The 18,307-nt window shown below is 44.0% G+C and overlaps 1 long non-coding RNA gene across 1 annotated transcript in view; it reads right to left on the reverse strand.

Annotated features, from left to right (window-relative positions):
- Nucleotides 1-475: 475 nt before the first annotated feature.
- The window catches only part of LOC114806301, a 49,319-nt gene continuing 31,487 nt past the window's right edge, over nucleotides 476-18,307 (reverse strand). The window contains exon 3 of the long non-coding RNA XR_005659549.1: nucleotides 476-729. This is a non-coding gene — a long non-coding RNA (uncharacterized LOC114806301). The remainder of the gene's footprint in view (nucleotides 730-18,307) is intronic.

The raw sequence follows: 18,307 nt of genomic DNA on the forward strand, positions 1-18,307 counted from the left end.
CTTCCTAGACTCAAGGTGTTCCCTCTTTAGGAATCTAAAAGTCGAAAAACAAACCGTGACTTTTCATAGCCACTCGAAAAAAAGAAATATGATCGACAAATGAGGTGGGGAGGAGAAAAAACGAAAAAGCAAAAAGGCAAAGGCAAAAAAAATAAGCAAAAAAAAGCAAAAGCAAAGGCAAAAGAAGAAAAAAAAAGGCAAAAAATAGCAAGAAAAGGAAAGGCAAAAAATGAAAAAACACCCACCGCAATAAAGGCAAATGCAAAACCGCAAAAGGAAGCCAAAAAAGCAAACAAAGCAAAAGAAGGCAAAAGAAAGGAAAAGTGTCAACGGACTGCAAGCGCCTCAAGGACAGGACGCGCATCATACTTTCCGTTCGTTCCCAAGTACCTGAAATCATATCCATCCTTTCCAGGCACCTAAGTGTCGATGACGAGAGGGAAGGGGACCAGAAGAAAAAAACACCCCAGGCAAATCAACGTTTGAACTGGCTTGTCAATTGGCAGCCATTCATTTAATGATAAGGGACTGTAAAATTGGCACGACTTCTTCGATAGTAATGGGAGCCCTCGTTCTGCCGCCTCATCTCTGGCCTCCTCACCGCGGCGGCCTCCTCGCCGCCTCAGTCGGGACGGTGGTTTCAGCGCTCCGGGAGCCGAGGCCACCCTGGTCGCCGAATCCTCCTCCGGGTCCACCGTCTGCACATGGACGGATCGGCAATGCTGACAGCTGTAATGGCGACAACACGTCACATTCGCCAGTGGCTCCTTCGCCTCGGGCGCTTCCAGCACCTTGTCACTCGAGGGTGACCGGGTCCATCCTGGGATTCCCACGCCACCTCTGGGGAGCCAGATCCACGCCCCGCCATTGGTGTTCAGATCCCCGCGGCTGCCGTTCCCGTCCCCTCGGCCGCCTGCGACGTTCGCCGCCGCGGGGCCCGCTAGCGACTGCGGGACGAGCGGTCCATTCTTGCAGGTTTCGATGGAGGGGAGCGCGCGGGACCCTCCCGTCACCCTCCCGCTGGGTTCGTTCCACCGCCCTTGCCGACTGGTTGGGGGTGCGCGGCCGGGGCCCCAGCGGGTAACGATGCGGTTGGCCGCGTAGGCGCTACCTCGCACTGGGGTGCCCCCGAGCCCGGTCACATTGGCCGCCTCCGTCCCCTTCGCCCCGGCCACCAGGTCAAACTGGACGACCTCCCCTTCACCTACGCTTCGCTGACACTTGCGGGGGTTGTTTCTCACGATGGCGGACTGATGTATGAACACATCTTCCTGCATGTCGATGCGGCATATGAAGCCATAACCGTGGCGGACGTTGAACCATTTCACCACCCCGACGATGCGGGTGGCAAGAACTTGCTTCAACGGCTGGATGGGTCTAGGCACGGAGGCCGGGAAGACACGGCCCTGCCCATAGTAGAAGTTTCGTTAGAGATCTCACCCGCAACCTTCTCCGCTCTGGTCAGATTAGCTAATGATGCTTTCGCCCAAGTAATCTGTCGTCTATCCCGGGCACTTTCATCGCCATGGAGCCAAGGGATAGGCCGCTTTGATGATCGCGAAAGCAGATTGGCTCTACGGCTCCCGGGGTCACGACGTGCCACGCGGGAGGGACAGCATGGGTTAGATGACGTTGCGAGGCGGGGTACGTGGAAACCCTGGTCCGGACCAATTTCCTGCCGGGACATGGGACCTAACGGAACTAAGGTCCTTTGGCCTGTTAAGTTGGGTCGGAGGGAAGCATCTAGGGGAAAGGCTGACCGGGGCTGGTGCTCGAAACGTGTTAAATAATCACTTAGCTGGCCGGAAGAAAAACCAGGCAATCAGGAAAAGCTTTTAGGCAAAGGGCACTGAGGAGGACGAGAGCATACACACACACGCACACAGTGCGCTCCAAGAAAAAACGCGAAATCGCGCACTTATCCAGTTTTTCTGTCTCACCCTAAGGTTACGCCTAGTCAAAAGGAGGGACCCGGGACATGATATATAAAGCCTTTGGTGCAGAGCAGAAGGACCAAGGTGGCTCACGAGGTCGGGTTTTCAGGATGAGAACCCCAGGGGCCGAAGGGCCCTCTTAACTAAGCTCCCTTCAAGAGACTCTATGCCTTGACATTATTTCAGGGTTTGGGGGAGTTTGGTTTGGTTTTTAAAGTCCCTCAATGGGATTCTGAGCCCTCTGGGCGAGGGTCACACCCGAGAGGAAGGAGGAGTGGGCGGCCTTCAGAATCTCCCCCCCCCCAAAAAATAGATGAAAAACATGCTCCCACTGAAGTGAATTTGAGGTTCGGTCACAGAACGAAGCACAGAGCACATCGTTTAGACTGTGAGCCCGTTACTGGGGCAGTTTCTATCTGTTGCCCAATTGTACTTTCCAAGTGCTTAATATAGTGCTCTGCACATAGTAAGCGCTCAATAAATACTATTGAATGAATCTTGGTGGGATAGGTGGGGATAGTCTCTGCTACTGATCCTGCCTGGAAGGTGTCTGATTCTACTGGGATTGCCAAACCCTCCTGAGACTCTTGGAACCTCGCCCCTGCCAGCAGTCACCAGGTGCACAGCCCTGGCCTCAGCCCTTTGTTTAGGTGAAGACACAGCCTCTCCCAGAGGTGGAGTCCAAAGGAGAGAAGTCTTAAGGGTTTGAGGGAGGAGAAGCTGTGTTTCCTCCTCATATTCTCTCTTAGAGTTTAGTGAATAGCTATAGGACCTTGGGGGCCATTTAATCAATGGTATTTGAGCACTTACTATGTGTAGAAAACTGGATTAAGTGCTTGGGAGGGTACAATATAACAGAATTAGCAGATATGCCCCCTGCCCATACGAGCCGACAGTCTAGAGGGGGAGACAGACATTTCAATAAGTTATAATTTAAAGATATATCCGTAAGTGCTGTGCCCTTGGGGATGAAGCGAATATCAAATGCCCAGAGGTGACAGATCCAAGTGCATGGATGACGCAGAAGGGAGAGTGAGCCGGGGAAAAGAGGGCTCAATCGGGGAAGGCCTCTTGGAGATTCAACCTTAATAACGCACCAAAGGTGAGGCGAGTAGTGGTCCGGGGGAGAGGGAGGGAGTTCCATGCTAGGGGGAGAACGTGGAAAAGGGGTCTGCGGCAGATAGTTGAGATTGAGGTACAATGAGTAAGATGGCGCTAGAGCAGCATAGTGTGCGGGTTGGGCTGTAGTATATCAGTGAGGTGAGGTAGGATGGGATGAGCTGATTGAGTGCTTTAAAGCCGATAGTAAGGAGTTTGTTTTATACAGACGTGGATGGCCAATCCCTGGAGGTTCTTGAGGAGTGGGGAAACATGGACTGAATATTTTTGTAGAAAAATTCGTTCAGAGGGAAGTATGGGCAGGAGAGACAGGAGGCTGGGAGGTCAGTGAGAAGGGAGATGGAGTAGTCAAGGCAGGATAGGAGAAGTGCTTGGATCAGCGTGGTAGCAGTTGGATGGAGAGGAGAGTGTGGGTTTTTAGCAATGTTGTGAGGGTAGAACCGAAAGAATTCGGTGACAGATTGAATACGTGGGTGGAATGAGAGCGATAAATTGACGACAACGCCAAGATTACAGTCTTGTGAGACAGAGAGGATGTTGGTGTGGTCTACAGTGCCAGAAAAGTCAGGAGGAGGCTAGGGTTTGGATGGGAAGATAAAGAGTTCCATTTTGGACATGTACAGTTTGAGGGGTCGGCGGTACATCCAGGAGCAATATCCTGAAGGCAGGAGGAAATGCAAGATGGCAGGGAAGGAGAGAGGCAGGGAAGGCTGGAGATGTCGATTTGGGAATCTACATAGAGGTTGTAGTTGAAGCCATGGGAGGGGATCTGGGAGATCGTTGGAGGAGAGGAAGTGAAGACAACGAATGTAAACAACTCTCAAGAAGTTTGGAGAGAAATGGTAGGAAGGAGATGGGACAAGAGCTGGAGGAAGCCGATGGCGGGGGAGCGGGGGTAAGGGAGGGTTGTTTTTAGGACAGGGGATATGTAAGCATGTTTGAGAGCAGTGGGAAAGGGAACAGTTGAGGATAGCGGTCAAGGAGGGAAGAAGGGAAGGGGGTGAGTGTTTTAAGAAAGGTATTAAGGGATAGGATGAGAAGCACAGGTGCAAGAGGTAGATTTAGAGAGGAGGTGAGCCATGTCATCTTGAGTTACTGCAGGGAATAATGCCAAAGAGGGTGGAGGGGGGGATTGGAGAGAAGCAGGGGAGATTTTAGGGAGATCACACCTGATGGTTTCAATTTTCTTGAAGTATGTAGCCAGATCACTAGGGGAAAGATGAGGGGGGGAGGTTTGAAGAAGGAGTTAAATGTCTGGAACAGCTGGTGGGGGGCAGTGGGTATGGGAGTGAATTAGGGAGGAAAAGTATCATTGTCAGGCAGTTGAAACTGTGGAATTGAAGCAGATAAGAATGAATTTAAAAGGTGGACAAGGTCAGAGGGAGATGTCTGGATTTCCTCAAACAGCGTCTACTGCTTGTGCACAATAGCGGAGGAAGCTCACTGTGGTGGTGGATCCAGGATCGAGGGTTAAATGGTATGAGACTGGCAGAGGGACAGGGGAGCAAGGGAGTTGCTCAGATCTTGCTGGAATATTCAAATATAAGTGATCACCCCCTTTACGGTTGCCTGTGATTTAAAATAAGATATCCTGTACCTCTGCTTCACCCTGCCCCCATATGTAGCATTTCAGATGTGATGGGTGTGATGTTCCCTCAGAACGAAACTCTTAAAGGCATGCTCTACTCATTTTACAAGATTGTCCCTCTAATAAAATAGTAACCCATCAGGTAAACAATTGTCTGCTACAAAAGGAACTTGATATATGGAACAGATTCATTTCTGAAAAGCTATTTAGAATTTTGTTTGATGATCATCTGTTTCCTATTGATTTCCACTACAGATGAGAGATTCCCATGAGCAAAGTTTCATCCTCCATACAGTAAAATCTCACTTTTAGACTGGAATGAATTCTTTATAAACACACCAGGTAAAGAATAGAAGCAACAGCAGTGGCCCCAGCAACTTTTCCCCTTTCCTTGCCTGATCTTTCCCTATCAGAGCAGCCAGGATCAAGGCTCCTTCACACATTCACCCAGTTGCCAGCTTTCCTGGACTTATGAGTCTGCCCTGAGGCTCTCCAGAGAAGAAATGGATTAAGGAGGTAGGGAGGGATCTGAAAAGCTCTCAGGCAAGAGTGCTACCATCAGAGTTCCTTAAATGAGTTTGCCAAGCCTCCAAACACATGGCCCTGTCCACAAAAAGAAGCCACTGCTAATGCTATTATGCTGCCTACCCTATGCAATCACAATCCTTGTGTGACATCAACTGCTGGTGGTCCTGGGGATTCCTCCTCCCGAGCCCCTCTCATGAAAATGGACCACACACACACACACAAAAAAAATGCAGAAATAACTTTTGTCTCCAAGGTTCCAGAATTGATTGAAAGTGACAATTTGGGTTTCTAGCATTGCTGGAAAAAAAAAGCTAGTATTGGACACAATCCCCTGAAGGGAAATATAGCATTTAAATGTAATGTGGTCTAGGGAAGAAATATGCTGGCTTTCACAAATCCATGGAAAGCTTTGCTCAACAGTTTCTCAATCTTTCCATTCCTTGGAGACTCGTGGTATTTCCACTTTTAAAGCTGGTGGAGTGAGCTGATGGGGAAATCCAACCCAGCTGTTTGATGTATGACTTTGGAGTAAGCGTCACTGATCTAGCTCAGATCAGCATTATGCGGATTCCCCACAGCAGAATTTTTTTTTCCCCTTGTAGAGATGCAGTGTGGTATTCAAAGAAAATTTTCAATCAAAATAAGCATTTATGACCTCCAATTAGTCATACCCACACTTTTATAAGAGATGCCCTAAATAGTGCTTGCTGATAGCTTCTGCTTAAAAAAACCAAAAAACTATGAGCTATTGTCCATCTTGTTTAAGCATTAAAAGAATTTTCTTCATCATAATCATCCGGCCTTTTGTGGGATCTTGGGGATAAGGGGTTTGCTCAATTTTACAAGTGAGGAAACAGACTCAGATTAAGAGAGATAGTGTGTTTCATAGGGGACAGGGACTTTATCTGATCACCTACCTCCAGCATTTAGCACTCAATAAATACGACTGAATACTGAGTGCTTACTGTGTGTAGAGTACTGTAACTATCATTAGAAGCAGGGTTTTTCATAGCAATACCACCTTTCTCCATCACAACTGGAGTGAAGCCGTGTGGTAGTTCCAGTCTGGTTCAACCTTATTCTATGCTACCATGAATAAAGATGCACCAAAGGATCTGGAAGTTAGAGTACCCTTCCAGTCCACTGGGAAACTCTTGCAACTCCCCAGGCTATAAGCATCATCTGGGAACTGCTGTATGTTGAGGGCTGTTCTTGAACTCTAAATCTATGGCAAGATTATTAATCACTTCGCCTCAAAGTTATGGCCCAGTTGACACCAGGTGAAACCCTACACACAACTGATTATTTCCATTGGCAATACAGATTTAATATCTTCAGAAGATTCTAAGTTGTACATTATTCACAACTCTGTCCATCTTCACACTCCTCACTTTATACCCAAATGCCATTTCCTTACCACTTAAGTTCTCACAAGCTCCACAGCACTTATGTACATATCTTACATACTGTATCACTCTCCATAGCTGTAATTAATTGAATGTCAAGCTCCCCCACCAGCCTGTAAGCTCCTGGAGGGCAAGTCTAACTATTGTACTCGCCCAATCACTTAGTACAGGGCTTTTCACAATTGGTGCTCAATAAATACTACTGGTTACTCATGGTTAGGAAATGAAAACAGAATCAAGGCGGCCAGCAAGGTCTTTGGGAAACAGTTTGGTGAAAATGAGTCAACAAGCTTCTTGCCAAATTGAAGATATCTCCCGACTTTAATGGCTGAAAGACCTGAATCTACCACTCAAGGAACACCCAGCTTTTTTGAGCAGTGTCACTAGTGGAAATTTTATATAAAGATCCTTCCCCTTCAATTGAGCTTCATGTGGGACAGGGACAAGAATTTTGCACAGTTCTTGGCATGAACGGGTACTTAAAATACTCCAATTGTTGTTGTTAATAATACACTATATTTAGCTGTTTAACAGGAATATAAACTATTAAGCCTCCCCATACTGAATGCAGCGGGATTTAAAAGCTGTACTTCAAATATGGGCTGTACCATGATAGACATTTTAGTGACTGGGTTTGAAAGCAGCCCTCGTGGGCATAGTTCCCTTGGAGCGCTAAGCATGTTAAGTTGTTTTCTCTCTGTGATGTGCTCTTTGGAACAGAGGCTATTTACAAGGATGCTGTTGCTTTTAAGAGGAACGTGCTTCCTGGTAGAAACAGCCGCCAAGTAATTTACGAGGGTCTTTGTGCTGCAGCTGCCTCCTACTTGCTACAATAAGGGGGTTTCCTTGAAGGGCACCAAAAGGCAAAAAAAAAAATAAATTAAATTTTGTGTCATTTTGCATTTTTCAAACATGGAATTATAAACCTCTTAACACCTACCAAGTGTTTTTCTTGCTCTTTTATTGTAAGCACAATTGAAAACCTTCACCAACGTGTCAGCCTTTTCTTTTTAATCCCTTGTTCAACAGATCCATCCCAAAGCACTTGTGTTGCCTGTATGTGAATCTATTAAGTGAATGTTATGCTTCATTGTAAAATAATCAACTTGTGACACCCAGGACATTAACAAGCCATTAGAAACCTAAAACAGTATGTGAGGAAGTTTAGTAAATGAGAGAACATAATCCAAGTCTAGGGAATCATTTTTTGTGGATCCTTTGTTGTGCCTAAACAAAACCAGCCTTAGTTTTTCCTATTCCACTTCTCACAGAGTATTTAAAGTGTGGGGCTGGGAGTAGATGGGACAATGGAATGCTGCAAAGAAAGCTGGATTCAATCCTTGTGGGGTAAGTCTTCAAATTAACCACTGTGTGCCTCAGCTGATCTGTAAAATGGGAATGGTCCCCTTTGCTACCTCCACTCTTACTTAATCTCATAAGCACAGGACTGGGAGTCAGAAGGACCTGGGTTCTAATCCCTGCTCTGCCACTTGTTGGCTATATACCTTGGTCAAGTCACCTGTCTATGCCTCAACTGTCTCATCTGTAACATGGGGATTAAGACTGTGAACCCCATGTGGGACATGGACTGTGTCCAACCTGATTCGCTTGTATCCACTCCTGCACTTAATACAGTGCCCGACACATAGTAAACCCTTAAATACCACAATCATTATCATATTTTTAAGAGATCTGTAAGGACTTTGGAGATAATTATGCAGGTTCTGCAAAACTTGGTACTATACCTTTCTTCATGATCAATTTTGTTCTAAAACAGGCTTCCAGATGTTACCATTTGTTCCTGCATTCATGTCCTATACCCTGGCTGTAGTGTTATTCTATCTTTTGAATTGGCAGAGAAAATACCTGCAAGAGTTCAATTACACCTGGGAGGATTAAGGCAGAAATTTCAAAAAACAAAACACACAAATCTCCTGGTGAAGTTGGGACACCTTACACAAGGAGTTAAAATCCTTTTTTACATTTGTGATCATCTAGGTTGCATTATTTGCAGGAGTAGTGTGAACTGACAACATTTGTAAAGATGAATATGCTAAAGATACACCCATTTTCATGAGGCTGTTTATCTTTGCCTAATAGTTTCCTAGCCTTTCATGGGTGTATTTTAGTCACCTGTCTAATTTATATTACAAAAAAGAACCCCTAGGAAGGACCAGATGTTAATTCAGGAAAACAATTTGACCAGGGGGTTAGGTCACACCATTTTCTCCTAGTAGTAGCAGCAGCAGTAGCATTTGATAGCGACTGAAATTAAAAAATAGATAAAAGCCTAGGGAGTGTTCAGTTAACCCTGGCTAATTTTCAATGGAAAAAAAACCTCATGTCCCATACTGGTATGTATCCAACCAAACCTCAGAGTTTGCACTGAGTTAATTTTATGAGAACCTTTTCAGCACCGTGAGTTTGTCCCTCCTTCAACTCTACCCAGGGATTTCCAATGTAAACTCATCCCAAGTGATTGACAGATGGCTTTTCATTAGTCCTGATCCAGCCCTAGCCTTGCAGATGCAGCAATTCTGTCAGTTTTTACTCTTTTGGTGGAAGGGGATGACAGACATGATGGGAACTAGGATCACATAATCTGGGAACCACCACCTGAAGAAGACAGAGTCTGGGCCTAGCCTTTCACACAGCCCCTTCACTTCCCTAAATTGAGGACATCATCATCAGTGGGATTTATTGAGTGTTTACGGGGTGTAGAGCACTGAACTAAGTTTTTGGGAGAATACAATGCAGAGTTGGTAGATATTCCCTGCCCACAATGAACCATGCTCCAAAAGGATAAGATTGAGGAACAACCTAGGAAGTGGCCCTGGCAGAGTCAGATAGTTCCTATTGTCTCATTTTCATAGCCTGTTTCACTTCTTGTCAACTTTCCCTTTGTCTCTGCCTTAATGTTGTTTTCCTTCTCCCCAGATTGACAGAGCCTATTAGGAGGCAGGGTGCCGAAGTTCTAAAAGAACAACTCTCCCCTGTACCAGAAAGTTCACACATTGTTACCCTTCCACTGGGAAGAGGAAAGTACTGATTGTTAAAGTCTAGCCAGGTATGGCTAAAAGGACTGCTGAATGACTGATGCTCCATTCCATACTATGTGTTCGTAAAAACTGTCTTAATGCACCGATGGGTTTGCCACTAGTAGCACTTATCACTTGTCTAATCTGCCTCTTGGTACCTGGATATTACCAAAGCCTCAGCTCATGGAGAGCATTCTCTCTCCTGATTGCCACAAGCCAAGATGCTTTGCTTATTCTGTTATCTCAGTCTTATTTAAGACAATTCACTACATCTTTTAAATGCATTATTGGTCCAGTATACTTGTAAGTGACCCTAAGAAGAAAAAGGAGGAGGAGGAAGAGGAGTGGTATTCATTCATTCAATCGTATTTACTAAACACTTACTGTGTGCAGAGCACTGTATTAAGCACTTGGAAAAGTACAATATCAGTGCCTACTGTTTGCCTTGCCCCAAAGGTGCAGACTGAGGGTGTATGAAGTGTTTTTTCATCAGGGTGCAGAAGTGGGGTAGGTGAGTGTTGTGTCCTGAGGGGAAGAGGGTTATGCTGCTCTGAAAGAGCTCTTTTGTTCCTGGAGACTGGGAAGGCAGAGAAGAATTGCAGGGGGATGGGGAGGAGGGAGCAGGACAATACAAAGCCCTATTGAAAGCTCATCTCCTCCAGGAGGCATTCTCAAAGTCCCCTTTTTCCTCTGCTCCCCCTCCTCAATGCCCTGACCCTTTGCTCTACCCCCACCCCTGCCCCACAGCACTTGTGTATATATGTAGATATTTATATTTATAATTCTATATTTTTTATTAATGTGTACATATATATCTATAATTCTATTTATTTATTACAATGCTATTGATGCCTGCTTACTTGTTTTGATGTCTGTCTCCCCCTTTCTAGACTGTGAGCCCATTTTGGGCAAGGATTGTCTCTATTTGTTGGTGAACTGTACTTCCCAAGCACATAGTACAGTGCACTGTATACAGTAAGCGCTCAATAAATACGATTGAATGAATGAATCAACATGGGATTCATTTTCAATACATATAGTTTTCATTTTTAAGTGCTCAATTTCTACTGGTTTTGAAAGCAGCAAGAAAATCCCTCAACCCTCACCTCATTACAGCTAATTGAATGCCATACTCCACAATGGCTAGTGAATCAGTGAGATCACAGTATTGTCTGGTGATGCAAAGTCTCATAAATATGCTGTTAGACTGCAGCTGCTCACCCTGCTCTGCCATTTGTCTGCTGTGTGACCTTGGGCAAATCACTTCTCTGTGCCTTAGTTACTCATCTGTAAAATGGGGATTAAGATTGTGAGCCCCTTGTGGGACAAGGACTATGTCCAATCTGTTTATCGTGTATCTTCCCCAGTGCTTAGAACAGTGCTTGGCACATAGTAAGTGCTTAACAAATGCCATAAAAATAGTCATCTTGCAGTGTCTGATGTTGGCTACATGGCAACCAGGCCAGAGAGAATGGATGACTTGGTGCAACCTGTCACCACTACTTGGGGGTAATCAAGTACATGCTGGTGGTAGGACATCCTTTTCCTGCAAACCCTAAAATCTTAATTTGAGTGCGCATCTTGGTAGTGGCCCCTTAATTGAGGAGACCAAAGTACCTTTCAGCAGCAACCCTGGCATCTAAGCAGTCCAACAGACTTGAAACTGTGCCCTACTCTGTACTACAGAGAAACTAACTTTCAACTGTTTTCACATCCCTGGACAGAATCCTGCTGCCAGCAGGATTATGTTTGAACAACAACAACAAGAGAAATAAGGTGACCTGGTGGAAAGAGCACAGGCCTGGGAGTCAGAAGGACCTGGTTTCTAAGCCCAGCTCTGCCACTTATCTGCTGCGTGAACTTGGGCAAATCACAACTTCTTTGTGCCTCGGTTATCTCACCTGTCAAATGGGGATTGACTGTGATCCCTATGGGGGACATGGAATGTGTCCAACCTGATTTGCTTACATCCACCCCCATGCTTAGTACAGTGCCTGGCATATAGTAAGTGCTTAAAAATACCATAATTATTAATAAGCCATGGCTAACAAATGAATCATTTCAGTTCAACATTCAGCAGCTGCTTGGGTATTCCTTGTGTTCATATTCAGTGGTTTTGAATGTATTGCAATAAGCATTATAACAGTGTTAGTTGACTGACAACTTCCAGAAACCCACTGTCAGTAGTCCTCTCCTAGCTCTAGAGGGTTTTATATTTTCTATTTGTGCATCACTGGATACTGTACTACCTCAGTAACACTTATGATTTATATTGCTCTGCACATAGTAAGCACTCAATAAATACCACTGATTGAAAGTCTTTGTCCTCTAGACTGTAAGCTTACTGCCAGCAAGGATCATGTGCCAAGTCTTGCATCCCAAGTGCTTAGTACATTACTCTGCACATGGTAAGCACTTAATATGATTAATTGGCTGTGTGTAGGGTTTCCATGTGGCTTGTTGGCACACAACCTCCATCTTCAGGCTTGTCGGACAATATCTGCAAAGTATTTCATAATCTATACATTTGATCTCGTATATAATACCTCCAGAGTGACTTTTCTAGCCAGCCTCTATCAACATAAAGTGGCAAGCCAAAAGATGATTAAACTCCATATTGTTCAAAAATTAAGACAACCCTGGATTTAAGACCAGCAACTAAAATCCAATGCTTCTGAATGGAAAAAAAAGATTCTAAAGCAAAACATGCTCCCCAAATTTAATACATTTCATCTTGATCATTTTACGACCATTCAGTCATATTTACGAGCACTTATTGTGAATCAATTGTATTTGAGTGCTTACTGTGGCAGTGCACTGTAGTAACTGCTTGGAAGAGTGCAATATACAGAGGTGCTAGACATGTTCCCTGACCACAAGGAGATACAGTCTAGTAATAAAATGAAACCACTTGTCTGGAATTCTTGAATCAACTACTTGCATAGACAGATGCACTCACCACTCCCCTCCACATTGTAAACTCATTGTGGGCAGGGAATATGTCTGTTATATTGTGTTGTACTCTCCCAAGCACTTAGTACAGGGCCCTGCATACACTAAGTGCACAGTAAATACGATTGATTCCATATAGACACTACTTTCCCATTGCTTTCAATGCCTCCATTATTGTCTTATGCCCCTAAACATCCCTACCCCAAAGAGGCAATCATTCTTGGGCAGTAACTCCCCAGAGGCACAAACATACCCAGGTCCTCAAAGACACTCTCTCACACATCCATATTCTAACCTGTGTGTAAAAGGGTAAATCTAAGACTGGAGTGTACCTAATGCTGCTTGAAAATGAATAAATCAATCACTCCAACAGGAAGAAGTCCAGTTCAAATACTGCATAAATTCAGGTTACTTTCTGCAGGTACCCAAGTGATTTTAAAATTACAGAACATGGAATAGTAAGCCTGGGATTTAGAGCAGATTTTCTTCTCCTAAGCATGTATGTGCAGCCTTAAATTTTCAATTATTCGCGCAATGACTTCTCTCCATTAGTGCAGATAATTGAAAATGTTTGCACTTGCTTAGGTGATGCATTTGCCCCAACCTTTTGTTATCTAAAACTAAAACTAAGAAAAAAACCCACCACATATTGTTTGGGGAGCCAATCAAGGATCAATCTCTGAAAAAGCCCCAAACTCACATGCTTCTGAACAGTGTAAGTTTTCCCACCACATTTTCCATCAAGCCCAGGGAGAATTTTGCAACCATTCTTTGAGTTGCAGTATTTCCAGAGTGTGGTGTGTCAATCAACTGCATGTGCTGATGTCAAGATTTCTGGGATGGAGCTAGAGGTTTGTATCTTTACATGGCATTAGTTTTTACCAAGGGTTTGATTTGCTCCATAAAATCTGGGACAAAAAACCCCAATGTTTTAAGTAAAAGAAATGCTAGTCAAAATTATTGCCCTGCTCATTCCAGACCCTGTGAGATTTTCAAATATAGTTTAGGGTAAGATTATATATCAACCAGAAAGACCAAGAGATTCCTTTTGAATAGAATTACATAGGTTATAAAGAAGATGGAAAGAGTGGACAATGGAAAAAATGCTTCTTTCAAGCATCTTAGCCAGGATAATGACTGGCTCCATTGTCATCAATCTACCAGAATTACCCTGTATTATCAAATAATTTAATTAACTACTTATTGATGGCAGGGCCAGTTAAGTCTGAGTTGAAGTGCCTTTCTTGACTCTTCATCCCCACTGGAATAAAGTAGGGTTGTCTGATAGGTCTAGACCTATTTAACCTATTCTATACTGCCATGCTTAAGGGGTGTGGAGATTTATGCTAGAAGACACTTCTGATCTCCTGGGAAATTCCTCAAACACCTATGACTATCCTCAAAGGTCTCTGGGATCAATATCCAGGAACTTGCATCCTGCTGACTGTGCTCTTGTGGCACATTACACAAGACATGCAGAGGATTATGAATGCCATCGCCAATTCAGCACAGTGACACGGCCTAATAATAAACCTCAACAAAGTCAAAGTTACGTACTGGTCTTCATCTGAGAAACTCTACACAACCAACGATTATCAGCGATGCAGAACTTAATTCTCTCCCAAAATTCTGCTAAGAAATTTACTATCTAGAAGTAGAAAAGTGAATTAAAACCAACACAGAATGGGTGCCTCATCTTAAAAGAAGTTAGGCAGCCCTTGAGGAAGCAATTCTGCAAACAGCAGTCATCATTCAATCAACGGTATTTATTGAGTGCTTACTGTGTGCAGAACACTGTACTGAGTGCTTGGGAAAATTCAATTATAACAGATTTGGTAGACATGTTTCCTCTTCACGAGTTTACAGTCTAGAGGGGGAGACAAAGCAAAGCAAAAGGTGGGCAGGCTAAATTCTTCCTTAGTGTGAAAAATTCCATATCACAAAGCAGGCATTTCAGCCACACCTGAAAACCCAGATCAATTACTATCCACCCCTAGGAGTTTCAGTTTTAAATACACAAGCTCAGTGGTGTGTGCGCGCTTGCAGTTGGGAAGTGGTGGCTTGAGAATGGGGAAGTAGAAACATGATAAATTGCCCTTTATATTCAGGAAAATCAAGCGTATGAGCAGTAAGTAGAGGGAAAAAAATACCTTCGACAGTTAGCAGTGCGGGTCTTGCTCCATCTGCAAGACTAGTACGCATCACCCAAGATTCAGGGTCCTGGAAAATACTGAGTAGCAAATGGGAAGGAAGAAAGGAATTGATGTGGATTTATCAAGGTGTGTGGAGGTATTGCCCTTTTGTGATTTTAAGTATACTTCATATGCTAACTTCATTATTCATTTCAGCAGGAAGGAGGGGGCTTTCTTTGAAGCTGCATGCCGTTCATTTGTCTGGGTCAGGGCCAGTTGACATCCATGAACAGCATGACTACTTCTACAGAAGAGCTGCATGCCAAAGGAGACTGGCAAAGGCACTCAGGCTCCACACTATTATTCACAGCCAGAAAAACAACAGAACTCGCCACTGGCATCCATCATAAAATGCCAAAGGAAAAAAAAAATTCTAAAACTCCATTAGGGAAGAATGAAAGATCTTCTCGGCCAGACCACTCCAACAGTGTGCTTCTGAAACTAGGATGGATCCTTGTCACTATAAGATATAGGAAAATCAATAGGAGATGAAGGCCATATCTGAAAATGAAATTCAAAATCCTCATTAGGTTAAGGAAAGACTGTGGTTGCTAAACACTAAAGAACAGAACAAAGAATTCATTTTCTTGGGGAGCTCATTCTCTCACAGTTTCAGCTACCTCCTTTATGCAGTGGCCTCCCAAATCTACATCTCCAACTCTGGTCTCATCTTCCTCCACAGACTCTTATTTCTTCTCCTTTCAAGACATCTCCATCTGGATAATTTGTTGGGATTTTAAACTTGAGTCCAAAACTGAATTCTTCATCTTCCCTCCTAAATCCTTTTCTCTTCCCAATGTTCCCCATCTCTTAACACCACCCCAGCTCCTGGCCCCACAAGTTCACAACCTTGGTGTCAGTTTTGACTTTTCAATTACCTCCCACATTCAGCCAGTTGGTAAATCCTGCTGGTTCTTCCAGGAGAATATTTCACAGGTTCACTCTCCCCCTCCCCCTCGCCCCTTCCTTTATAGCAACCATTCTGGAAGTAATAGTCGTTCTGTTGGAAGGCAGTACTCCTGATGGTGAGATTGCATCCAAAGGAATGCTCTCATCTCCTCCCAAATTGATTTCTATAATAACCTCCTTAACTACTTTCCCTGCCATCAGCCTTTTCTTCTTCAATCAATATTAAATACAGCCAAATGTATGCTTCTAAAACACCAATTAGATCATGACTCCCCTCCTTGAAAATCTCCAATGGCTGCAATCCCATTGCTGCAGACTTCTGACCATTGATTTCAGGGCCTCCCCTCAGCTGGCTTTCTCCTGCTACTCCTGAATTCAAACTCCTTATTCCTCCTAAATTCACTTAACTGCCCCTTATTTTTGATTCTCCTACTTCTGACCTATTGCTTACAGCTTTTTCATTTCCCTCTTCCCCCTCAGCTTCACTAAATCCCCACTCACCTTTCAAAGGTCTATTTGGGGAAATAGATTTTAAAAAAAACTTTTTCCAGAAAGCACTCCAATTTATCTCCCTACCTCCCCAGTAAAGGCCATCCCATCAACCACCTCAGCTTGTATCTTTCTATTTGTGATTAAGACTATGAGCCCCAAGTGGGACAGGGACTGTGTCCAACCCGATTTGCTTGTATTCAACCCAATGCTTAGTATAGTGCCTGACACATAGTAAGCACTTCACAAATACCACAATTATTATTATTTGTAATTTAGTTATTTATTTGTGCATTTGTTAAGTTCTTACTGTGTGTCAAACACCCTACTGACCGTTAGGGTTGATGCAACATGGGACCCACAGTCTAAGAAGAAGGGGGAATGGGTACTTAATTTCCATTTTACAGGTGAGGAAACTGATGCACAAAGAAATTATTTGTTCAAGGTCACACAGCAGGCAATTAGCACAGCTGGGATTAGATCCCACAGTGCTTGGCACATAGCAAGAGCTTAAATATCATTATTATTCTGACTCCTAATCCCGTGCTCTTTCCACTAGGCTATGCTGCTTCTCATCCTTTTTTTTTTTAATACTATTTAAGAACTGACTACATGCCAGGCACTGCACTAAGCACTGTACAGTGCTTAGTGCACTAACCTAATACAACTAATTAGGTTAGACACAGTCTATGTCCTATATGGAACTCACAGTCTTAATCCACAGTTTAATAATAATGTTGGTATTTGTTAAGCGCTTACTATGTGCAGAACACTGATCTAAGCGTTGGGGTAGATACAGGGTAATCAGGTTATCCCCCATGGGGCTCACAGTCTTAATCCCCATTTTACAGATGAGGGAACTGAGGCACAGAGAAGTTACGTGACTTACCCACAGTCACACAGCTGACAAGTAGCAGAGCAGGGATTCGAGCCTGTGACCTCTAATTCCCAAGCCCGTGCTCTTTTCCACTGAGCTACGCTACTGATGAGGTAACAGACACAAAAAAAAATTAAGTGACTTGCACAGCAAACAAGTGGCAGAATAAGGATTAGAACCCAGGTCCTCTGATTCCCAGACCCTTGCTCTTTCTACTAGGTCATGCTGCTTTTCAATAGCTATTCTATTATCTAATACCTAGATTGTTAAAATGTGTTCTCATTCTTATTAAATGTGTCAATATATGCCATTTCCCTCATTAAATCACAAACTGGAGGACAAGGAGAGTGACTTATTTCTTTGGTCTGTCCCCTACACACTTCCCTAAGTAAACCCGCCTTTCCTCTTCTCAAACTTCCTTCTCCGTCGCCCTGATTTGCTCTCTTTAATTCATCCCCCTCCCAGCCCCACAGTACTTATGTACATATATGTAGTTTATATTAATGTCTGCCTCCCCCTCTAAACTGTAAGCTCGTGGGTAGGGAATGAGTCTGTTTATTATTGCTTTGTACTCTCCCAAGTGCTTAGTAATAATAATAATGTTGGTATTTGTTAAGCACTTACTATGTGCCGAGCACTGTTCTAAGCGCTGGGGTAGATACAGGGTAATCAGGTTGTCCCACGTGAGGCTCACAGTTAATCCCCATTTTACAGATGAGGTAACAGGCACAGAGAAGTTAGGTGACTTGCCCACAGTCACACAGCTGACAAGTGGCAGAGCCGGGAGTTGAACCCATGACCTCTGACTCCGAAGCCCAGGGTCTTTCCACTGCTCCACACTGCTTCCCCTAAAATGTTGGTAATTGTTAAGTGCTTATTCATTAGTATTTATTGAGCACTTACTATATGCAGAGCACTGTACTATGTGCAGAGCACTGTTCTAAGTGCTGGGGGAGATACAGGGTAATCAGGTTGTCCCACGTGAGGCTCACAGTGCTCTGCTCACAGTAAGCACTCAATACGATTGCCTGACTTGCAGTGTTCTGCATAGAGTATGTGCTAAATAATGATTATGGTATTTGTTAAGCACTTACTATGTGCCAGGCACTGTACTAAGCGCTGGGGTGGATACACGAAAATCGGGTTGAACACAGTCCCTGTCCCCCATGGGGTTCAGTCTCAATCCCCATTTTATAGATGAGGCAACTGAGGCCAGAGCAGTGAAGTGACTTGCCCAAGGTCACACAGCAGACAAGTGGCGGAGTAAGGATTAGA

The sequence above is a fragment of the Ornithorhynchus anatinus genome, chromosome X1, assembly GCF_004115215.2.
Source record: "Ornithorhynchus anatinus isolate Pmale09 chromosome X1, mOrnAna1.pri.v4, whole genome shotgun sequence".
In the NCBI taxonomy this organism is placed as follows: domain Eukaryota; kingdom Metazoa; phylum Chordata; class Mammalia; order Monotremata; family Ornithorhynchidae; genus Ornithorhynchus; species Ornithorhynchus anatinus.